The sequence below is a fragment of the Patiria miniata genome, unplaced genomic scaffold, assembly GCF_015706575.1.
Source record: "Patiria miniata isolate m_02_andy unplaced genomic scaffold, ASM1570657v1 HiC_scaffold_5, whole genome shotgun sequence".
Classification (NCBI taxonomy): Eukaryota; Metazoa; Echinodermata; class Asteroidea; order Valvatida; family Asterinidae; genus Patiria; species Patiria miniata.
In genome coordinates, this window is record NW_024037072.1 from 6,650,541 (window position 1) to 6,676,064 (window position 25,524).

The 25,524-nt window shown below is 41.5% G+C and overlaps 1 pseudogene across 1 annotated transcript; it reads right to left on the reverse strand.

Moving 5' to 3' along the window:
* Nucleotides 1-1,556: 1,556 nt before the first annotated feature.
* LOC119741097 lies at nt 1,557-22,589 on the reverse strand (annotated as a pseudogene). Its single transcript, XR_005272716.1, has 11 exons — nt 22,376-22,589; nt 18,120-18,260; nt 16,125-16,344; nt 15,050-15,153; nt 14,381-14,473; nt 13,371-13,544; nt 9,082-12,494; nt 8,247-8,406; nt 7,529-7,637; nt 6,744-6,874; nt 1,557-3,076 (listed from the first exon to the last, which is right to left on the reverse strand). The product of XR_005272716.1 is annotated as an uncharacterized LOC119741097 (transcript).
* Nucleotides 22,590-25,524: the final 2,935 nt, after the last annotated feature.

Genomic DNA, 25,524 nt, shown 5'->3' on the forward strand with positions numbered 1-25,524 from the left:
TACAATGTGCTACGTAATGGGTCTCATATTTCTCATCAACTTCATTTACCTGTCTTTAATAATAGACATAATTTCCAGCGCCTTGAGTACCTAACTGCTGGTAGATACGTGCGCTATAAATAAGACTCCGGTACAGTTGTAGTAGTAGTAGTATGTCGAACAGTCAGTGTTTCATTTTGTATGGAAAAAGTATGAATATCAGCGGCTGTTAGTCACGGTTGATTTGTGTTAAGTGGTTTAAGTGCTGTCGTATTTTTTACTGGAGGAGGGGGTCTGTTCTGAAATCCGTTCTTCCATGTTACTGCAGTGAGGATGCTCTCCTTTATCACAGTTTTATCATCGTGTTTGTCACTGTTTCACGGGCAACAATCGCTGGGGTTCCCATTTTTGACCAAGACTAGGAGTATTAAACCCACCTCACCCCCGCCCCATGTACACGCGAAAACACGCAGATTATGACGTCCACTTGTCAACGTGACCAAAAAAAAACCAAAAGTAAGTGAATGGACATTTTAAACATGGGAGAAGCGACGATGGTGTCATACCACTAAACCCAAATCAATTAGCTTAATTATTGCCCGTTTTGGTCTGCTGTTTTGGTCCGTATTCAAATTGTTCTGGCGAAGCCCATGAAAAGCACCCAAGCCAGTTTGTCAGAAATAGCCAACATATCTTGGTGTAAGCCCCTGTGGTCAAAAAGTTAGCATTGGATCGTAACTTCCGCCGGAAACAAACCCCATGCTCCATATAAGTCTTGCCGGGCACAATTTGGTATATAGCAAGACTAATCGTGATAACTTTATCGAAATCGGGGGGGGGGGGGTCCTTTATCATACTAGCCTATTACTTAGTTAAGATACACTGCAACCACATTAGGTTTTTTACGAATACCAACGTACCAGAATCCCTCAGCCATGATGATCATGATTGGGTTGTTGTTGTTGGGTTTCTTTTGTGCAAACTTTTGTAAAGAGAAATGCACGAAAAGACAGTAAAATTGATATCACACAGGGTGGGTCAAAAATAAAGTGATATGGATTAATGACTTTTCCCCTTAAAAGGCAATTAAATTTGACACACATACGAAGCATGTAAAACCAGCATGTTCTTCGACTAATTTTTTTTTTTGGGGGGGGGGGTAATTATTGATATTGATCCATGCTATTAGAAGTTATGCATATTTTACTAAAAGAATCCGTTTTGACAGCTGTCCATGAAATGCCATGTCGAGCTATTGAGCTGAGGGAGTATTGCACAAGGCATTCGGATACCAATATAGTTGGTGTATTTTTTGTCAAGACTAAAGCATTATTTTACTGTAAGATTTTGTTACTGAAATGAAGAATTCTTTTCTGAAATCATGATGGTGATTTTTTTTTCTGTTTTCTGTGGAAATATTTTCGTTCATTCCTGAAAATAATGAAGGCAGGAAAACGCTCTTGTTTCATTGTATTTAACGATTAACGATCATTGGTGGACAGCTGATTTTGGTGACGTTTGTATTAAAATAGACATAAATTGTGAACATAGTACGCAAATTACGTGAAATTGTCACATTTACTAGTCAATGTTCTTTATGTCTGTGTTATTGTTATTAAATGGATCGAGCTACATATTATCTTAAACATTTTTTTCTCATTAAGTCACTCTCTTTTTGACTCGCCCTGTATTATCTACAATGCAATAGATGATGGATGCGTATGACGATAACAATTAATGTCTATTATTTTATTGGGTAATAAACAGTGCAGAAAATTAACGACATCTTATTAGACTACAATCTCCCCGTATTAGACTGAAAGGTCTAATGACTGTAATGATCCGATTGAAAAAATGTCAAAAAGTTACAAGGACTAAATTTAACTTTAAAACTCAAACTATGTCTGCGTATATTAATAAATTGCGTACATTATTGTTGAAAAAAAAATACATTTTTAAAAAGATCACCCACTTCATTTAAAAAGAATCATAAAAACGAATGCAGCATTCACATTTTAACTAACAATGCTTGGTAGTGAGTACCTCATGTTACAGAATATTACATGCATTCTGGCCGGTTGGCTGTCACGTCATACCATCATAATCATACCACATTATGTACTGCAGCAGAATGTTGGGAGTCGGCTTTAGACTGAGTGTAAAAAAAAAAACACAATGCGTTTAAGTGTCATTAAATCGCCTACACGCCAATCAGCTGTTGCATGGTGGGCCCAAGAGGGGAATTATGGTCAGTCCGTGCGGTCATTAATCAACAAAACAGGAAGACTAACCCCAGTTGACCACATTACGTAAGGGTGTGATATCTCTGACATCATCTCTTCAAAACAATGTCGTTGGTTTTAGTTAGTATAATCTTCAGAATTGAACCCCAAAGAGACCTAGACGTTCTCGTCCATAAACGTCAGTTTTCATCAACAATGCGTCACGACTGTATTTATGTCGCATTTTGTGAAGATCTGAATAATGGATGGTTTGGGAAATGGGTGGCTTTTTGCCAAAGTTTTCGTTGATAAATGCTTATGCGTATTGGTAAAACCATAATGCAAGTCAAAATAATCTGATTTTTTTTACAACAATCACTGGATTAATGTGACAAAATTGTCCTGAAGTCGTGTCCCTTAGACCTTTAAGAATTTGTACCCGTTTCAAACAAACAATCTTCGGTAAATCTTTTGATTCAGATTTGGCATCGACAGAAAGGAGCAACAACCCTGATAAATTAAATTACATTGTGCTCGCCCAGCACAAATGTCATTTTCGCCCCAAATCACAAAATTATCTGTCAAGTAAAAAGCCCCAATACGATACTTTAAGTCTACCTGCCCACCTTCACAAAGAGAGAGAAATCCTGGTCCTGGTTACTTGGTAGCTGATTTTACAAAGTATCGTAAGACCCATAGACAAAAACAAAATGCAGAAAAAGTAAAAGTCACCATGTGTTAACTTTTTTCACAGATAAAAAAGTTGAAATTGGAAATCTGTTTATCTTTTTAATCTAAAGGACGGTTCTAGCCGTTGGCTGATTGGAAGCCGATTTTCAGGTGCCGCAAGGAGGAAACATCTTATTGATGAGTATCTGGAACCAAAAAAAAAAGAGAAAAAGAAGAGCAATCAGATCAACAAAGTGTTCTGGTCTGTTTGGGCAAACCAAAAACTGGGGAAAATCAAAGAGGCTTCAGGGATACTTGACCGTAAATTCAAATAACAATCGGAACGTTCATGGATAAAGGCAAAGAAATCAGAAGAATCCTAAACCTTTTTTCTCCTGTTTTTTTCCCAAATAATACGAACTATCTCGATTGTTCCCCGCTCGGGACATTTTCGGAAAAGTTATTAAACAGTGCAGGGCAATGAAATGGGAGGGGGAAATATATGGACAATGCCTTTTTAAAATGTTGAAACATCCTTAAATCTAGACAACCATTTAACATAATACCTTTACACAATACAGGTTCATAGAGGCCAATATATATTGCCGTCATTGTTCCTATACCTTGCCCAAAAATTATTGAGATTATCTCGTATTTAATACCTGGTTGGATGCGAAAGCCATTACAAACCATACGTTTACTGATTGATTTTAACTGTTCTATTTCTTGTATCGGATCAACGGCAGTCATCAAATAATTTACCGACACAAAGATTAAATCATCAAAAGATTAAATCATCAAAAATGAAGACACACACAGGGAAAGGAGATAATTCTATTTATAGTATTGATTGCCAAGTTCCCCGTAAGAAACGAGGTTGCTCAAATAGACTTCTTGAAATAAAGGCCACGTCAAAGCTAAAACTGGGCCTGAAAAGTTATATCTTTGCACCTTGTCGATGAATGAACGAACAAACGACCCTCCCTTTCCAGAAAATCTCAGAATCCATAATACAGGACGTGAGAAAAGCAAGGTCGATATTTTTTTCTGATAGTTACAACCGCGTAATGAGCGAACAAACGAATGGTATATCGGTGAGCGAGCCCCAAGTGGCGGGCGAGTTTCCCGCGAAATACGGCCGGTAACGAAATCTCCGCCACACGATGAAGGCCAGGGGGCCCAAGCGTGGTGTAGCCACCGTTCCCAGGGCTCTGATTAGGATCTGTTGGAGTTCACAATTAAATTCAAAGGCAACTCCCGGGAGGATGTTCCCCCACAGCAGGCGTGGGGGACGATCTTGCTAGTGACCGGTCGGATGGTTCCGTTTGTTTCGATTGTCCCCTTTGACGTTTTGTGGCCCCCGCTAATCGGGTGGCCTTTTGTTCTTCACTTTCGAATTCACGGGGTTTTTTTTAAGTTTCGAAATTTTTATTAAGTTGACTTTTATAAAAACCAGTGGCGCTGTGCCAGTTTAAAAGAGGGAATGATACTCAATTCCAAATGTCTCCATGAATTGTGGGGGGGGGGGGGGGAATTACATTTTTGAAAATTGCAGAACAGGTTTTTTGTTATAGCTTATAGTTATTCTTATTCAACCATTTCTACAATCACCCTGAAAAGTTTTAAGTTGGTATATACGTGCTTTGTCTAGATTTCGATTTTTTTCCGAACGGAATTTAAAGGAATATAATCCTGTAACAAATAAATTTGCTTGTTTATTTTTGCAGGCCTTTATACAGTTTCAAAAAGTGGTTTTCATGGCGCGCTCTAGTTCAGAAATTGCGCACACTATTCAGAACGAATTAGGAGCGTCCCGCTCTTAGTTCAAAAGATGAAATTACTTAACTGATTACTTGTCGTGGGCAGATTTTTCGTTCGATGTCTCATTGTAAAGCACATAACTAATGTAATGCTAGAAAATGATCAATTCAATTTGAACATCTATTTTTCGAGGTGTTACACCCAAAAATCACGTATACACCGACTTTATTTTATTTCTTAATCGTTTTCAGATTATGAATTCCACCCTAAAATTCCAAACATTTGTAATGTAACATTTCATTTATACAACACAGGAAACACAATTCAATGAAATCAAAAAAGCTTAGTTATCACGGCCTACCAAAAGACCTTTCGGTTGCACACAGGCAGTTCATTTGGAAGCGAGTCCGTATTTTGTTTGATACGACGACGAAAGCAGATATCGCCCCCCTTACTTTAATATTGAAAATCAAGAATTTTAACCTGCAGCAATTTTCCTAGTTTTTGCAATAAACATCAAAGCGAGTTTTGTCCGTTCTTCCCCATTCCTTGCCGATGATCCCCCCCCCCCCAATTTGTAGAAATATTTCCTAGCCTGAAAAAAAGACGAGAATTCTACGCCAATCATTTGAGGCTTGTTTCTCCCATTTAGTTATTATTCATTTTGGATGTAGTATGTAATGCGAGGGCGCCACCATAGCCACACTGTGAGTCATCAAGGACTGTTAGAAAAGATGCGGTACGGCCAGTATCACAACTCCAGTGGTACACTTATGATAATTTATTCGTACGCCAACGGGCCAGTATGTTTATTCATTAGAACAGAACAATGATATCAAGAAGATTGTTTTTATTTAGTAAACCCGTTACATTACAGCATTTTTAAGAACGGTTGTCGTCGAGCTACCACAGTAGCCTGGTGGATAGCGAGATGAGCTATGGATACAAAGATCCCTGGTTCGAATCCACGTCGCTGCTCATTTACATCGGCTATTTTTCTTCTCGGAGTTAATCGTTGAGATAATTTTAATTTAAGGGGAAAAGAGAACGAGAACCTAAGTGTCCTGCAATTATTCAAAGGAAGAACATAAAGTATCATAAGTGGTACCACTGGAGTTGTGATACTGGCGCTACCTAAAAGATGCGCATACGGGACACGTATTATGCAGCTCGGAAAACGGTCATTTAATCACTATATTGCTTGGTTTTTTTTATCTGGCCTATTATCAGCAACGTGCATCTCACATCAAAATGTGTGATGTAGATAAACCACCACCCAAAATGGCGATATACCAGGCCTTTTCTCCGAGCTCTATACTTATCTCGTAGGCGCCTCGTTTCGTACAGACCAATTAAATCACCACTTTGTGTGATAATTTCACCAGAAGTTATATAATACATATCCAATTGTTTGGTTGTGGGATGTGCTATGCCGACAGTGTATCTGATGAAGGCAAAATGGTGATTTAATAGGCAAGTTTCCCTAGCCGCTCACGCGTATCTCGTATAGGCGCACCGTTCCTATTGATGTCCCCATTATTACTCTGCAGGAAGCCACAGTTTGGCATTACTCTGTATGTTGGAAACTGAAATGGTCACTACATAGGCGTAGCCAGCCGGGGGGTAAGGTTTTTTTACCACCCCCCACCCCCCCAATATTTGGTAAAGACTGCCCTTTTCAATTCAAGTGCCCTTTTTTCAACAGCTCTCTCCCCCCCAATATTTTGTAAAGAGTGCCTTTTTTTTAACAAGTGCCTTTTTTTTCTGAACATGTGTTGTTTTTTAAGAAGTCATGCCCTTTTTTGTGCCATCGGCCGTTCCGCGTGCCTTGTTTTAATTTCACGCATGTATCGCCCTGAAAAGGACCATATATTGTCCGTTGGTGAGCATTATCGTCGGTTTTAAATAGCGCCCCCACCCCACACTATTGGATTTTACGGAGGCCACCTGTCCAGAGAAAAAAGGTGTCCTACATTTCGGCACGGATGTGCAAGTGACCTTTTCAAGAAATTGTTACCCCTCTAATAAAAATGACCTTACTACGCCACTGCACAACCAAAGTCTCTTTCCCGCAACATATTTCAAAGTTTGACCACGACTGTTTCCTGTTACCTTAAGCGTGTGGATCGAGAAAAGCGTCCAGGTTAACGTAGCTCATTCTGATCGGAAGAGGGCGCTGTTTGCACTGGCCAGTCATCGCCAATCCGCCTATCAGAGTCTGGTGTTCGGTGGGGGGTTTGAGCCTTTTTCGAGAAAAGTTGAAAGTAAAAGTGAGAGTTGATGAATATTTTTAAAATGGCTAGAAGAAATTTCATCGCAATCTACTGAACGGACACATCTTGAACGCCTTCGTAACACAACACTTCATACGATGACTATTTGGTAAAATGTCACAAGGGTCAATTGGCGTCTGATTATGCAACTCCAGTATCAAAACATTATCAGTTCCAGGAAATACTTTGCTATTTGTTATCATTGATATGTCAATACAAATTTGTGCTGAGGGTTGCTAAGAACTGTATAGTGGAGCCGATGTAGGAAACCCTAATCGGTTGCATTGTTGAATCAGATCAGAGTGGATGCAATCACATACCATACCGGCCTCGTCACTGGCGTGTATTTTGCAGGGGATATGTTTCTTTGGGGGGCCTTATTTCCTGGGGAAGCATTCAAAGTTTTTAACAACAACAAAACCTATTTTGCCTTCCCTAAGCGGGTACAAGGGTGCACAAGTGGGAGGGGCAAACGCCTTGAACGTCAGGGGGCATGCACCACCTTTTTCCTTTGTTACGCAACTGCACGACAACCCACTTTAACGACCTAAGTTTAGCGTAAGACCAGTAATCATGTCGTCATGAACATTAGTTATAGTGGGGCATCTTCCTTGTAAAACTCACCTCACGAAATCCATCAATCGGTCGCTCCCCGTTCACGCAGCTGTACCGCTCCTCACCCGTGACGTCACAACAGGCCTCAGGGAATGGAAGATGTCGTCTCCGTGGGCCGCTGTGGTTTTGGAAAATTAAGAGTCTGAGCATTTAATCAACATTTTTACATAATTCATAGCAATTTGATATTTTGTTACAGAAACAAGCGAAGAGGACAAGTTTAGTTGGGGTCTACCCGATGTTCGCCAATACCTATGTTCCCCGAAATCCTTAGGATTAGGGTTAAGGTTAGGGTTAGGGTTAGGGTTAGCGTTGGGGAACATCGGTATTCGGGAACATAGGTATTGGAGAACATAGCTATAGGGGAACATAGGTATTGGGGAACATAGCTATAGGGGAACATAGGTATTAAGGAACATAGGCATGCACCCTTTTAGTTTATACCAAGGCTACAATTAATTGTAGTTTATTTCTTGAATTTTTTCTTCGCAAATTCGAATTATTGGCGGCTCGACAATAATTCGGCTCTTGCGCAGGGCGGGTTTATTCATTTTGTGCGTTTCATAAAAACCTTTCTCACAGAAATAAAGACGCTCTAAGTCCGAAAAATAGAGTTTGTGTTGTTAAAACAAAACAAATGCCTACAAGTTGAACTTTTCTTTTCTTAAAGAGTACGGGCACATATTCAATGATTACAAAATCAGGTTTTCTTTATGTGGGCGCTCACCTTCTGATTGCTGAACATCTTTGGTCGGCGAGACTGCCTCTGATTCGTTTCACACAGCGCATGCGCTCAGCCTCCTCCTCCATTACACAACAGTCACGGAGGGACTCAGTGATGGATGCTCGATCTCCCATGGCAACTGCAGTTCCGCGCTGCTCTTGCCCTGGTAAAAACATTATTAGATTTTCAGTCTTGGGAAAGTACCTTTTGTTTCAATGTAAAAAAATCCTCAAATTTTTGGGAAACGCTGTTTTGTAGTTTGCACGACTTTCTTAAAGTGCTTAATTTGAATAAAGTTTTGCGTTCTGTATAAAAGGGCGCAACCGAGTTTGCAATATTGATGATTTCAGTGGCGTAAATCTGTGCCGGCGAGCGAGGCAAATAGGGGATGACCAAATTCCAAAATTGCCCGGCCGTGGAAATTCGAAAAAGAGGTGGGGCTGGACACAACATTTTATTAAGGAACGCCTTTCAGGATATAGATGTATATCAATATGTACAATCGGGCTTACATCAAAATGACCCATTTTAAAAGCTTTGTTTCTTGGTTGTTAAGATGTTAAAAAAATACCTCGAAATCCGCAATTTTTGTTCTCATTACAAAAAGTGGGTGGATGATTCAAAAGCCCATCCCCCCTGTCAAAAAGTGTGTGGGGGGGGTATATATTCCTCATTCCCCGGGATTTACGCCCCTAGATGAGTTATACGAAAGACCAAATGTTGTACTATATGACCAACGTCTGGGGAAAATACTTTACTAATTCTTTTATTGCCCAAAGAGTTTTTACAGCTTTAAGCATGCATCATTGGATAACCCAAACAAGTCAGTGGTGCCTACCTTCCATTATGATTTCGTTGCTGGTCTCCAGAAAGTCACCAAATGCGCCGACGGCTACTCGGCCCACGACTTTCACACACATGGCTTGTACACGGCGATCGCTCCAAAGGCCACGGTAGATAGCCTTTATTCGCCGGTGCCGGGGCCTCGTTCGCCCGGACCCAGAAGACGGTCGGCGTGGAGTACGAGTCCAGTCCCACTCACCACTGGTCACCCCAGCTGGCAACCGATCTGTACTTCTCTTTGGCCGTTCACCTTTCCCAGCATCCTTCCTTCCTCGGTCATCTTTTTGTTCCAATCGATCAACATCCTCTTCTTCCTCTTCATCATCCTCTTCTTCCTCTTCAGACTCGTTTGCTTCATACGGCGTGAGGGCGCCCTGCATGGCTGACTGGTCTTCGTCGGACTGGTCTGTGAAATTAGCGACTCTCTGTTTGATGAAGCATTGGTGACGGTGTTTTCCCTTCAGTGGGCAACAGCTGTCGATCTGTTCCGATGTTAAGCTGAAGTTTCCCATCTGATCCATGACGACTTCCGTGTCGCATAACAGATCGAGTACGGCGTTTTGTAGATTCCTTAGGCAGGTGCCAAACTTAGGTCCTTTGAGCTGGCAGCAAGAGCTTAGTCTCTCGTGAATAGAGTAGGAATCGTTCAAAAGTTGACTTCCTGTATCGTTGTGTCCCCCGTGCAAGTACATGTCAGACCTGCGGCCTTGCTTTCCTTTACGTTTCCAAAGCCCTCTCGAACCATCTCTTCCTTGTTCGGTGCTCACTGATGTATCATTCTGAGATTCATCATCATACCCACTAACCTCTCCATAACCTTTATTGGTTCTGTTCTGACGTCCGAAGTGCCCCCTCTCGTGATGTCTGTTTAGTCGACCAACGCCTCTTTCTACCTCCATTTCTTCACCTTCGTCTTGATGAACCCTGTCTGAACCTTCTTGTGACTCTGGATCCCTACGTCTTCCTGCCCCTTTCTTCGGAGCTTTATCAGGTCGTTTACTTTCTCTTCTTCTACCGTTTTGTCTTTTCTCATCGTCTTCCCTCTCTCTAAAGACTTTGTCTGTTTGCATGTCTGGGCTGTCTGACGATGTGTGCTCCCTGTCTCTCATTCTTTTGACATCTCTTACATGACGTTCCTTTATATCTTGTCGTCGCCCGCCTTCTTTCATTCTTGATCCTAATTCTTCACTGTTCATATTATGTTTGTTTTGATGCTTGGGACCTTTTCGGTTTCCTTTCTTCCCGTGTCCTTTTGGTTTCAATTTGCCGCCTCCTTTTTGTCCTTTTCGTCGTTCTTGGCTTTCTTCCTCCTCTTTGTTGGACTTTTTGCTGAACTTATGGAATGGTGGTAGACGTGTACTTTGCAAAAAGTCCAAAACATCAGCGACATCACCGCTGTCTAATCCATCAACACGGTCGCATATTTCCTGCTTGGCGTCCCCAATATTAAGTCCTTTACGGTGATGCTTGGGTTTCTGTTTTCTCCCCAGCTCTTGGGTCTCGTATTCGATCTCATCAGCGTCCCTGTGATCTGCACCCGTAGATATCACACACTGGTATCTCTCTTGATCTTCAAGTTGACAGCAGGCATGGTCTGGATTAAGGTAATCAGCAGGATGGTCCTCATCCGGTATCTCTCCCAAGTGTCCGACCTGGTACGCGACGTCCACGTCTTGCCCGGAGCAGACCTTGTTCGTGTAAGCCCGGAAGACCTGCAGCAAACAGCGGTACTTCCTGTCGCCACGGCTCTTGCAACACTCGAAGACACTTTGTCTCTCAGGAAAATCATTCATCTCAAGTCCATCCATCCCTCTGCACAGGTTGTCCATTCTCCTCAGTTCTCCTTCTCCGCGGGGGTCGCTCTTCAGATCGTCAAGGTCAAGAAGCATGGGTGGTCGGTGATCAAGTAGCTTCTACTTGTTCCTCAGCAGCTCCTTGAAACAACATGATCTTTCCTCCGTGTCCTCTTCCGCACAACACGGGTGATCGTCACTAATGGTACCGCCAAGCCGCTTGGCTAGTGGAGTGAGCTCCCCTTGACAGGTGGCATGGTAGTTCTCCTTCCTTACGTTACGCAAACACCTCATTCTTCGAACCCGGCCATGATGCACACAACACTTGAGTAGATGGCTGTTTGCGTCTGGGTTGAGGCAGAGACGACTTAGGATGCGTAACTCGCGATTGGTCCTTCTCTTTTCTCTCTTTCCAACCTCTTGACAATATCTCGTAGTCTGATTCTTTTCATCCAGTTTGTCTTCACCAGAGTCTTCCAGAGACTCCGAGTCTTCAAGAGACTCCGACGACCTCTTTGTCTGTTTCTCTTCATCCCTCATTCCTACGGAAACCGGAGAGGATTCAAACAGCTTGTCTTCACCAGAGTCTCCAAGAGACTCCAACGAGAAGTAGCCTGACATATCTAGATCCAGTGACTGTCCATCAGTACCAGCTCTTTGAAAAAAATGTTTGTCTTCATCAGAGTCTTCAAGAGACTCCGACGACCGAGACTCCGACGACCTCTTTGTCTGTTTCTCTTCATTCCCCATTTCTACGGAAACCGGAGAGGATTCAAACAGTTTGTCTTCACCAAAGTCTTCAAGAGGCTCCGACGAGGAGTCGCCTGACATATCTAGATCCAGTGACTGTCGATCAGTACCGGCCCTTTGAAAAAATGTTTCATTCAGGATCACAGTGATGTCGCTTCGAACTTGAGAAATGCTCAACTTGTAACCAAATGAGACGAAACATTTATATCGCTCCTCGCCATTGGCTCTACAACACTCTCTAATTTGCTTTTGCGGGTATCTTGTTCCAATTTAACAGACTCCTCCAACATCAACGAGTGCCCCCTGTGGCACTTGTCATCGAAACCCGATCGTACAACCTTCCCGATACACATAACCTTGTTATATAAGTCCTCAACTTTGCAGCAACTTTTCAGTCCGGGAAACTTGTTCTCCTTCCTGTTGGAGATAGCACAGAGACGTTTGGCAGGGTTTTCTGTGAGCATCGTAGACTCCTCTTTGCTCGTCGTATCTTCCTGCAGTTTCCGAGAGAAGCAAACGTAGCGAGAGCGTCCGTCATTTGAACAGCAAGACTTAGTACGAACATCCAGCGTCTTTTTAAACACTGATTGTCTGGACTGCTTCTTGATTGTCTTCGGTAGGAAAAACGGGGCCGGTATCAGACCGTCACAAAACTGATCTATCGCCTGCATTTTGACTTTGTGAAAACACTGGGCTCGGCGGTTTGGTCTGGGAATGCTGCAACATCGCTTGGTGCGCATGACTGCTGTCGAGGACCGTGACGTCAGAGCTTTTGCTTTGAACGCTCGACAAACACTGCCAATGCGCAGATTGATCCTCTCGTGCGGCGGTATTGTTTTGGCGATACATTTCTTGATTTTGCTCCCTAAAGAATATTGAATAAGAAAAGAAGCACCAACAGTTATAATTAACAAAAATCAGATCAATCTAAAGTGAATCTATAAACGCTCGAACCATTAATTAAACAAAAGTAGCTAGTCGACTCAGGAACAACACGCAGTAATTGCTGTTTCCACTCAGGCTCAAATTACAAAGAATAAAAACTTCGGATCGTGCGTACCGTCAAATCACATGTATTTTCCTTCACATTTGGAATTTAACGTTTGTGGTAATCACATTTATCAAAATGTCTGTACTGTCTAGTTTGATATGATATGATAGGATTTACATCCAAACATCACTATTATAATAATGAACAATTAAAATTAACGGAAAATACAGCGATCAGGTGATGAATAGTTGAGCCTAGACCAACCTTGTACGTGACCAGGCCCCCGTTGATAAACAATTAAATTGAGATATATATACACACACACCCCAATTCTCAAATGTGTATCCTTGTGGAGACATTTCTTTGTTCTCCTGTAGTCAAGTTTTCGAGTTTGAAAGTGAAGTTTCAAAATGCTCTTATTTTAACCAGAATTAATTTCCTTGGCTAAAATTTGGACTGAATATCCCTTTTCTAAAACTCTTCCATTTGCGACAAATCAACCCACCTTGGAAATTCCTAGTTTTTGAGTAAAATCTATATATCTATTTCGTGAAAATCTTGTGGAGTATTCATCTATAGAAATTGTCCTGTAATCCTTTGTTCCCTATTGTACACACGTCTCCAGAGGGCACGGTGTATCAGATCACACACACACAAAGATAAATACTTCACTTAGATAAATAGCCACCGTTTTCCTTTACTATGTTTTAGCGCCCGCTAGCGGCAGGCATTTGGTTCCTGTAAACCCACCTTTCCGCTCACAACAGCGCCACCATCGACGACGGAGAAGAGCGCTCAAGCCGGCACCGCGACGAGTCATGAACTCCTTGCACAAACCTCTTGGGTTGCCGACTTCAGGATTCAATTTAGAAAAGTCGACATCAGTGGTGTCTTCGTCTAGCTCCTCCTCATTTTGCTCGGAACCTAAAGTGAAATGACATAAATGACTTGGCTGGTTACAAATATTTCAGCTAAGGCTGAAAACCAGCGACGTTTTGTGAAAACAAGCCACTTATGGAATAACAAACTTTTACCCTTTCATGGCGAAGTCTATGAAATATCTAAAATTAAAAAAAAAGAAAATCCCAGAGCGACTTTGTACGGTGGATAATTTAATTCTAAACACCAACACTAACAATGAAAATATAAATGAGAAGAAGAGCACTGTTAATACAAGGTCCTGCTTATAATAAGCAAAATTGTAGGTCCAAAGTTGTAGTTTTCCTTTTTTTCTCCATAACTGTTCATACAAGGTACCTGTTATAACAAGGTAATTTGTAAAGTCCAAAGGACCTTATTATAAAGGTGTTCGACTGTACTCTGCTATCTCAATCATGAATGGTTACAACAGCGCCCGCTCAAATGTTTTCTATTAATTAGTGTACCAACACTTTTACAATTTAATGAGCCCTATTTAACGATTTCACTGCAAACAGGAACATTGTAGGTGGGGACAAGACTGATTTTCAATAAAAAATTCTCGAAGAAAAAATATTTGCTTAATCATGTTTAATGGGTTGATTTATAGACTAATAGATGTAGGCCTATTATTTGTGAAGGGATTCCCAGAAAATCTGATTCAAATTAGTTATATGAGATTTGAAGGTTTGCATGGTGAAAAGGTGATAAGTTGTTTGCGGTAGCTTCATGTGATAAGTCACTTTTGTGAGTATGTGTGGTTCAGGAAAGAACCGGAGGTTGCTTTTAAGGGTATGAATTAATTATAGAATTGAATGCATATAAATTCCTAGTTCACCCACCTCCAAGGACACTTGCATCAAGTGCATTCTGGGTTTCTTCGTCAAGGTCACCCGTGACGTCGTAACTCTCTGGGTTGATTTCTTGAAGGAGTGCTTGAGTCCGGAAGAAAAATGTGAAAATATGTTTGGAAAATACTAATGGTAAGGCCAAAAATAAATAGTCGGTCTCTGGTCAACGCGCGCGTCGATTTTAATCATGCGTGTCAATCTTTTTTTTTCCAAAATTTTCCGCGGTAGCTCCAACAGCGCCCTCTATTGCCGCAACTTCTCAAATTTTTGTACCAAGGAGCACCAAGGAATGGGAAATTGCAGCTAGGCAAATGATCGAAGGCACCAAGGCAAATTATGGAGGACACCAATGTACATGAGGACACAAAAAAAAGCAAAAATAGTACCCCACCTTGTCTGTACAATCCAAGCTTGAAAAAAAGCAAAAACAAACAAACAAACAAACAAAAAAACACCGCGTCGCCGCATCAATTCCGGAACTTTGGTCTGACCAGAGACCGAGTATTTTTTTTTCTTGGCCTAATTTCTGTGTACAATCTCATCTACATTTTTATCGTATCACTAGCAAAGATTAGTTCGTGATAATTCAGATGAGTTCATGATATACTAAGGGGAAACAAAATGGCATTAAAACAAAGATATTATTACAATGCAACTCACTGTTTAGGTAGTTGTCCAGATCCACAGCGTTAGGGCAGACTTTGAGTTCAAGGTTCGTAGACTGCGGTGGCCTGTTGCCATAGACGTGATCAAAGACTATTGCCCTTTAGGAACAGATGTGAAACACATGGTTTTTGTTATTTCCGATAGAACTTCAGTAATAATAATAAATTCGGGAAAACTGATCATTTGGGAGACTTCCCATAGACTTGTGCACAAAATGTTTCCATCTTTAATGTCACTGAACCCCAATTTTACCTTATCCTACCTTATCCACGAATTGGGTATACATGTATTTATGTTTTGGACCATGAGCAATCGATCTAGCCTACTTGCAAGACTGAAATGTTTCCTCTAAATAGCAGCTGTGACATTAGGGAGACACTGAAATGTCTCCCTAATGTCCGGTGCATGTCTCCCTCAGCCTATTAATGACAGCAAAATGTCTCCCAAAGGTATCATTAACAGGTATGATTTATACTTTTATTCTGTGAAAAATCCATAAGAATATGATGAAATGCGCATCACAGTCAGCTGTGATTTCTCCATTCTCTGATTGTTTGTCACGTAAATTGTCACATTCGTATTGCATTGGGGAAAAGATCAGATGATTTTGAAGTCCATCAAATATTGGCCAGGTCATTACAAAAAAAAAAGAAATTTACAAGACACGAGTTAAGAGAGAATGGTTGAAACTTTACTGTGCCATGATTTTTTTCGGATAGGCCAGTTTATCACCTACATAATTATGTATAAAATATACATTGTTGTGGCACTAAGGTCGGTTGCGATGCGAATTTGCCGTCGCGAAGCATTTGCTGCAATATTCGCCGGTTTTAATAGGTCTCTTATGTTTAAATTCGCGTTCGCGTCAAGTGTCAACCGGCTTTTAGGCTGACATCGCTCGACTTCTATATTAGCACCCCCCCCCCCCCCAGTTGCGATATGCACACCTGAAAAGTACAAGAGCGGTGTTCTTGTCAAACTGTGGTTAGTGCAGCAGACAAAATAGCAAAACATTACCAGTATTGTGGTTAACACCCTGCAAGATGAACTGAAAGTCGAAACTAATTACCTGAATGTGACACAGCCGCAAGATGGCGACTCCCACTGAAAGGAAGCTTCGACAGTCTGCAAAGGCCGGTCTGACACCAAGACTCCCGGGCAGTCCTGCAGGTATCTGACATCCCCAAGGGTTGGCACCAGGGTCACATCCTCACAGGTCTCGTCGGAATTCTCGGAAGTCACGATAAACCTCGAGAACGGACGGTCCGTGTCCTTTGCCTTGATCCTCACTGGAAGGGAAACACAACAATCACAGAAGAATATCGATATCTGTTTGCGAGTTTGTTCACGGGTTTTACAAACTTATATAAGAGTTCGGTTGCCCAAAGTCTGTTTCGACGGCTGTTACATGATTAAACAATTGAAGAATACAATAAAATGAAAAATTATAGTTTTTAAACAGCCGTTATATTTAGTATGTTCTATAAAAGTTGTCAAAAAAGTGCGACTTATTTCAAATGGGTAAAATAGCGTTTTGGAATGGAACACAATGATTAACGTATGCTTTAACATGGGCGTGTTTAATGATGTGAATATTGAAGTTGAAAGTGACATTGAAATTCGCCGTTGTTAAGCTACAAACCGGCGAATTTCAATGTCACTGACGTTTTTGCTCCAGATCACCACTGTGCTCATGAATAATTCATCAGTTTAAAACCATTGCTTTAAATCTGTGGAATAGCCTATTACAATGGCAATAATTAGGTTCATGGGCATATGGGTGCATGTACAAACAAAATATTATATAGTAAAATTCCACTGCAGAGGCTCTTTGATGCCAGGTGCAGTTTGAAAAGAAGTACGTGACTTGTTTAACCTTTATAGTTGTGAAGCAGATTACATATTTCATGCAGGACAAATAATATTCAACCGTTTCCTTATTTTCGTTTATTTAAAATTAGCTGTTTGTATAGTGAGTATACACGTACATGCCGAAGTATGTGATATTCATGAACACATCGGAAATGTTAAAGGCAAAGGCTTCGATGCTACATGATTATATTCTGGGGATCCAGAGTTGTAATGACTCTAGTCAATGACTCGACTCAAGTCAGACTAAGTCATAATTTTTGGTGACTCGACTCGACTCGAGTCCCATGGTAACTGACTCGAATCGACTCGATTACAGTCCCCAATCAAAAGACTCGACTCTAGTCAAGGTTAATAACACTGGAGTCCCAAAACTGTGCCTAACGGTACAAAGTTATTAATCTTGGCATGCGTACTTCGCGTTACCGTCAAGCTGTGGCCGCTTATCGCGTACAAATTGATATCACAGTCTCTCGAATCCCACCTCGTGGTTTTATAATGTACAACTATCCTGAAACACGACTTTAAACGCATTTTCCAAATTCTTAGTTTCATCATCGGCTTCGGACGATTTTTTCTTCTTTTCTGAAATGTATTCGATGGTGTTCAAATGTCAGTGACTCGAATTGACTCGAGCATAAATTTGACTCGACTGGACTCGACCACACGCTGTGACTCGACTCGATTCGACCTTCTTCACCTAATGACTCGACTCGACTACATGTACTTCCTTCAGCTGACTCGACTCGAGTCACAAAATTCAGTGACTCGTTACAACTCTGTGGGGACCAGAAGGCAGTAGCGGATCTGGGGGGGGGGGGCGTGGTGTTCCGGGCTGCAACCCCCGTTCAACAGTTCAGACTAATGTGATTATATGATTCTAGTAAAGTGGGGCCAAAAATAATAAATGGAGTGCTAAAGTTCCTTAATTCTCAAATTGCCTTATTCTGCAGGAGAAGTCTGTAAGCTAGATCCACCCCGGGGACACGTGTTAATTCTCAACACATTTTTGACTCTTTTGGATCAATCAGTTCTAGACACAGTCTGTTAGTAGGGGAAAACATTAAATTATGTACAGAAATTGACATTCCCATTGAAGTAACATGGCAATCGTAAGTAGTGCTCCATCATTTATGTGGTTTGGGAATAAACAGATGATCTTAAATGCTACATAAACTTAGGAAATCGAACTTACGTTCAAATTGTTGGTTGGGTAGGTAACCATACTGAGCTTGGCTGACGACAAGCTCATAGGCCGGCACGGAAGTGACGTCACCTAAATCATTTGATCCAGTCTGGTGCTCTGCGAAGGCTTGGCACTCGTCCAGAAATAGGCCTGTTGGTACAATGTATATAAACAGAATTTGGTTATATTACTAGTTTTAATTTGTTTCAGGTGAGCGAGTGGCGTTATTGTATTGTTGTTGAAGGTCTGTGAACCTACGGAATGGGGGAACTATGTCTTCGTATCAAATCAATATGTTTCATTTAGCAGTGGACAGTAAAATATTGCGTTGAATCTGCAAGAGAATCTGGAAGAGTTTGGTTTCATCCAACTCGGCTGCGGCCGCGCCGCCCAATGATGATGATGATGACTCTGCTCTGTTCCATTTTTCACATTTGTTGAAATATCATAAGATGCACTTGTTATTGTTTAACTCGGTGACTGTACAAAGTAAAACCCATGATTAAGGTGCAGATAATACTATTTTAATCTATAAACCTATCGCACAATAAAGTATTAAGAATTCGTTGAGATAACAATGATATCAGTTATGTGTAGGCATTTTAGTGAGGATTTTCGGTGATTTATTTGCAAAGCGCTGATTAGCCCATAGTCCCAGGGGCGGCGGAACCGGGAGGGGGGGGGGGGGCTGGGGGGGGGGAGTTGCCCCCCAGATTTACCCAAGTGCCCCTTTTGCGGACATATGTGCCCCCTCGACCAAAAATGTGCCCCCTCAAGATTAAAAAATGGCCCTAAAAGTGTTCTGCAATTTGTTGTAACTAACTTATTTCCAAATTGGTATTGATATTTTTGATAAGAACGCTGAATATGAAAACCCAGCCCCAAAAATACTTACAATGCGCCCTGAATGGGCACATAATGCGTATTTTGCATAATAATGACCGGTTTTGAAGAGCGCCCCTCTTGGAAAATGGTACCAGCCCCCCCTCCCCCCCCCCCCCACCCCACCCCCACACACACACACACACACACTATTTGTTTTTACGGAGGGCAAGTGTCCGGTGAAAAATATGTGTCGACCTTTCAGCATGGCTGTTCCAAAAAAAAAAGGGCCACAGTTGGTGATGTCCCCCCAGTTTGAAAACCGTTCCGCCGCCGCTGCATGGTCCTAATTCTCATGGGTTTACTCCCCGCAAACACACCCACCCAACCCAAACCAGTGGCGTACACAACGGCAGTTTACCTCTAGACGTTTAGTTATCCTGTAATTTTAAGGGGACGTCTGGGGAGTAAGTTTGTCCGAATTACTGCATGATTTGTACAAGATAACTGTAGTTTACAGATGGGGAATTCGATATTTTCTGCTTTTTAACCAGGTGTGTAATCAGAGTTCCATCAAGTAATAGAGGCAAAATTTCAAATTCGGCCGCAAACACAGCTTTTCAAGGAATTTAGCACACATCCCTTGATCGGCTCACATTCGGAGAGAGTCAAGAATTTGAGACACATTTGGGGCTTAGTGACGGAAATGGCAAACATTACATTCAATGGATGAACGTGAGAATAGGTGTTTGGAAATCGTTGGAAAGCAGACTCATTGGATGGCTAAATAAGTACACCTGTATGCCACGGACGCGGAAGGGGTATAGCAGGTTAGCAGCTAGGGGGCGGCGGAATGCTTTTCAAACCTGGGGGAGGGGCAACACCAACACTTGCTCAGAAAAAGGGGGCACCTTCCGTCGGTGTGAGAGTAAAGAATATAGTCCCGTTAGTTTCGCTGTAAACCTATGACGAGGAACAAATTATGAATACGTTGTCCATCTTGCTCTTTGGGGTTTCATTTACCTAGTTATGTAGAGAGACCCGCAAGAGGGGCACTGTTGCTTTTGATGGCCATTTCAGTGACCATTTTACTCGTGTGAAGAGCACTATTATATTTTTAGGGGCCAAATCTTTCATCTTGAGAGGGGCACAATTTCAATGTTGCGAGCGGGGCACTAATTGTGCTTTCGGGGGGCAGTTTTCCATCTCGAGAAGTTATCACGAGAGGAGCACTATATTGTTTTTGATGGCCAATTTTCCATCTCGAGAGGGGCACAATTGTATTATTGCGAGAGGGGTATTTGTGATTTCGAGGTGTAGTTTTCCCTTCTCGGGAAGGTGTAGTCTGGGTCCCAGACCTGACAATTATTCCCAACGCTCACGTCTAAACTGTAGGTCAGGCAGCCTTCGTGGCTAAAAATAAACATGACGACATTGATGGCCCTTTTTCAAAGCTCGGCTTCGTTTTCCGATTTCGCTTTATCACTTATAGCTTTAAATGTTCTGATCAAATTTTTAAATAAATCACTTGCTTCGTAATATCATACAGTTATGGTAATACAGTTTGATATTTCTGTAAGATAACATTCACTAATGTTGATCTGGAATCTTCAAAATTAGGCACCCAATAACACTGTTAGCAGGCGGAGCCGAATGAAGACCGATTTTTGGAAAATCTCGGTAACGGTCGTCAAATTCAAAATAGTACATGACGCAGCAAAAAGTTCGCCCATACGATCCGAGTATACTTGATGCACGAAATCGTCGTTTAATTTCAATTTTTCTAAATGAAAGCAATGAATAGTAATTTTCAACTCATTTAAACAAAAATTATATAGGTTTTCCCGGCCAACGGTTAGCAGATTTGGCGGCCAAATTGGTAACCAATCACCCATTTTCGCACGGAATTCAATGCACGTTGAGATCAACATTCAATTACCTAAAAACACCAATCAATTTCACATTGAAAAGCATGCGATTTCATATTTTAATCATGCAATTTCAACAATAGGGCATTCAAATTAAAATTGCACAAACAAGCATCCAAATTCGCCGGAGCTTCAAGCTGTGTAAGTTTGGTCATTCGAATTCACCATTAAGCAATCATAATTATGTGGAAAGTAAGCAAAGTAATTCGAAATAGGTCCATGTCGTTAAGTCGTTTGTTAGTTGTTAGAATAAGATGGAGCACTTTTGTTCCAATTTGGAAATATAGATATAAAAACCTGTCTCCCACAAGACTCTGCCACTACTCTGATCACCATGCAAACTGTTAGATTGAAGCACTAGAAATATCAATATGCCAGCTCATGGGCGTTACATGAGAATTTGCAATTGTAGACCGTGCTCGTTTGATGCCCAAGACTATCTTGAACTTGCAGACAATCTTGGCATAAACAGATATCTACTGCCAGGTCAATTGTAGCAACGTATCTGAGATCTGGCAGACGGGAAAACCTGCCAAGAGGAGGGGCCAGAAACACAAAAATGGACCACGACATGAAGCAGAAATAATTAAAAAGGTGAAAGAAATGAAAAGCCTCGCATCATATGCATTCGTTGACTTTTATTTTGAATGAAAAAAGTGCTAAATAGAATGCGCGGAAATGAAAACGAAAACAAGAATCTTATGCAAATAACCCTAAAACCAAACCGACTGCTAAATTGAATGATCCCTTTAACCGAATGACAAAACTTCAATTTAGGATGTGTTAAACATGAAAATGTCAGGTCTTAAAACTAATTTGAACGCCTGAAATCTAATACGAACCACGGAAATGACAGCAGGGCGCTACCTCGCTTCAAATTGGCCACTATCAAGATGAATTCGAATGCTCTTTTTGCGAAATTGCCCGGGAAAACCTTTAATAAGCAATTAGCAGTTAATTAAACCTATATTATACTCGGAAATACTCGGGCGCTATCCGATTGTCGACGAAATGAATTCGGCAAACTTCGGACATTTTCGGAAAAAGGAGGAATTCCTCCCGTTTTAGTCACGTGATGTAAATTGTAATACAATGTATTACCGGTATACCGGAGGCTACCAGACCTAAGATTCATCAGGAATAGTCAGAATCTTTTGGTCTGGGAACCAGACTAGGGAAGGTGCACATCTTGTTAATGCGAGAGGGGTACTTGTGTTTTTGAGGGGCAGTTTTGCATTACAAGAGAGGAGACAATTTTATTTGTAGCGCGATCATTATGCTTTCATACGTGTTCGTTTGGGGGGCAGTTTTGTTTTCATCTCGAAGGGGGCACATTTATAACCGCGAGAGGGGCATTTTTGTTGATCTGAGAAAATCGGGGGGGGGGGGCAAGTCCCCCAGTTCCGCCGCCCCTGGGTATAAGGGATGCGTGAAGTTAAGACGATTGTTCCAGAAAAACTCACCAAAACAAAAACACATTAAATTTAACAACGTAAGAGAAAAATAATTACTTACCACTATAGCAATGTACGCTTTGTAGAGCCAGCAGGCCAAGAAGAATGCTTTTATGCAACATGCTTCAACCTGTTGAATGGCTGTGACGAACAGCCTTGATCGAAACGTTCGATGGCTATGAGAGAATTTTGAATTTTTGACTCCAACTTCGACAGCGACTTCGGAAATAATGAGTTCCCGTTACTGACAGGTGGACTTTTAGTGGCGGAGTGATTACATAAGGTGTTGTTTGGTCTAGTTATCAAGAGTTTGCATCGCTCCTTTGTTGATTGATCAGGATTGTGCCCTGGTACAGTCGCTAATTATCTGTCTTTTATCACATGCGGTAAGTCAGCGTATTAGCCTTTACATCAATCAAACGTTTCTTGGAAGGCATTTTGTTGCACAGTGCCAGTGACTTCAATGTGTACTCTTTACAGTCGGGATTATGGTATACAGGGATAGATGAAGAATGGAATGTCAGTCTTTGGAAGCAAATTCTATCAATCACTCGATCTATGTGCTTTCTGATAGTATCGGCGTATTAAGGTGGATTAAAGGTTTGGTGGCAAACAAAGCAAACGGAGCCGCTGACTGAAGCCTTCATTTTCTATTGTTTGCTTGCATTCTTACCAACCTGGGTCCGCGTATTTTTTTTCCTCGGAGGGTTTGGGCCAAGTCATGCATAATTCAGTTTTTCCTTTGAGTCACTGCAAGATACTTAGGGTCTCGTTCTCTTTTCCCTTAAATTAAAATTATCTCAACGATAAATTTAGATAAGAAAAATAGTCGATGAAAATGAGCTAGCAGTAGCAGTGACGACGGATTCGAGCCATGCAGGGATCTTTGTATCCATAGCTTATCAATAAATTACTTGCCCGCTCGAAACTGTCGATCATGACTTGGCCCCAATCGTCTTGGGAAAAAATTACGCGATCAGCCACTGGACACTACAGTCAAATTAAGAGAGTACATTTTGATGTAAACTTTAACCAGTTTAAAGCTGAAGTTAATATTGCGCGTTGAACACATTGAAATATGAACATGGGGTTATGAGGTATCGATACTGGCCATGCCATATAATTTTATAATACAAATCATTATTTGTTTCATGGTTTCCCAATGTCTCCTTGCCCTTCGTCCTATCTTTGTTGACGGGTTTGTGGGAAACATCCATCGCCCCATATGGAGGGGTAACTATTCAAGCTCAAAGGTCAGATAGCTTGTTCATGGCTTGTTGGACCCTGAGCTCCATGGTTGGACCATTGTTCCCATAATTTGAGTACGTCTACCCCAACTCAACAACAATACATACCAATCCCAAGCCCATGGACAACGAGTCACACCTAATGCACCAGACCACGTAGGCCTATACCAAGAAATCCGTCATTGCATGGTGGAATGATACTAAGACAAGATAAGTTTGCGGTAGTGCCATGTGAATAAATCTCTTTTGTGAGTATGTGTGGTTCTGAAAAGAACCGGAATGAGTCCCTCCGGTTCTTTTCAGAACTACACATACTCACAAAAGAGATGTATTTACATGGTGCTACCGCAAACTTATCTTGTCCTAAATCCGCCATTGTTAGCGCATGACTTAAATGTACAAAGGTGTGTTAATTGACCCCATTATTGACATGTCACACACACAAAAACTGAGAAATGTCAACTCCGTCAGCGCTTTAATCTTCGCAAAGTTTCATAGGCTTTTCCTAGAAGGAAGTCGTTGGTATCATCCCTTGTTTGTACATCTTCCAAAAAGACGATAACATCTCAAAGCAAGAATTAAAGAAAATACCATTTTCCCGGTAATCGGTTGCACAGATGGTAAATAAGGTAACCAAAGGGCTATTTTTACGTGCTCAATCCTCATGCATCCCTTATATCCAGGGGCGGCGGAACAGGGGGGGGGGGTTGCACCCTCCCCCCCCCCCCCCCCCGATTTTCCCAGGCCAACAAATGTGCCCCATCGAGATGGTAGATAAGATAACCAAAGTGCTGTTATTTACGTGCTCACTCTGCGGTGAAATAAATTCCTTTTCAGCAGAATATTTACATGAACCATCGACACTCAATGAAAACTTTTAGATGATCAATCATAAATACAAAACTATCCATTTTAAACTCCAATGAGAGGTGGGAATGTTTTGCTCTCTCGTAACGCTATATGTAATTTCTCTGAACTGTTCATTTTGCAGGCGAGGTATACGCCCCAAATTTCCTGCGCGGGCTATCACAATTTGCATGTCCTCAAATTTTCTATGGTTTCTGCGGCCTATGTATTAGGTTGAACATTTGTAAAACTGAAGGGTGGGGGTTTTGCACAGTGAGCTTGAATTTCTGTGAAAATTGAATGAAATTAAGCCAATTGCTCTTTTCTCCAATGCAGTGGAGGAATTTGAAGGTCATTGGTTATCCCCAGGAGATTGAACAGGAAGCGAAAGATGATGAAATAAGCGTCATGTTGATGTGTGTATAGTTTGAGAGTTGTGCGGATTTTATTCCAGGTTTGTTTTAAGTTAGGGCATGCATTTATTATTCGGGTCTATGGCAATTTATCTGCACCAATGATCGTATATGAGAAAGATAGGACACTAGCTAGGTATCAGTTTGTACATGTGTAGGTGTACATCTATATCTGTGTGTATTTCTACATGCGCCCCGACAGGATTTATAAACACAAATAATAAAAATCTAACTATTTTGAGCAATCAATGTTAATGATTCTTTTAAGAAGACAAATTTTGGATACATTTATTCAGCCAAAAAGGAAAGAAATCAACTGCCTTCCACTTTTATTAAAATCTCCGTCAGTGTGCCACGTCAGGTCTACCGAACATTTTGTTTCTTCTGAATTTGATTCCCCGATTGCGCGGAAATTTTCTCAACTGCGCTAGCTAGAGGGAGTATCAAATTAAAATGCCTAAATTCGAAACTTCATCCTGCCTTGGGCCCTATCGTCTATACCTGAATGGGTGACCACCCATCCTAATTGGTTCGCTGTCCAATGTTGGTTGGTAAGATTCGCGGAATTATCTCCGGGCCTTCATAACTCCAGGGCCGCGCATTTTTCATCCGAAACCACTAGTACAGCCCGCGGGAGGGGGATGGGGTGTATCGATTGCGGGAGTGCGTTTGAATGGCAAATTGATGGAGTGGAAGATGGGTGT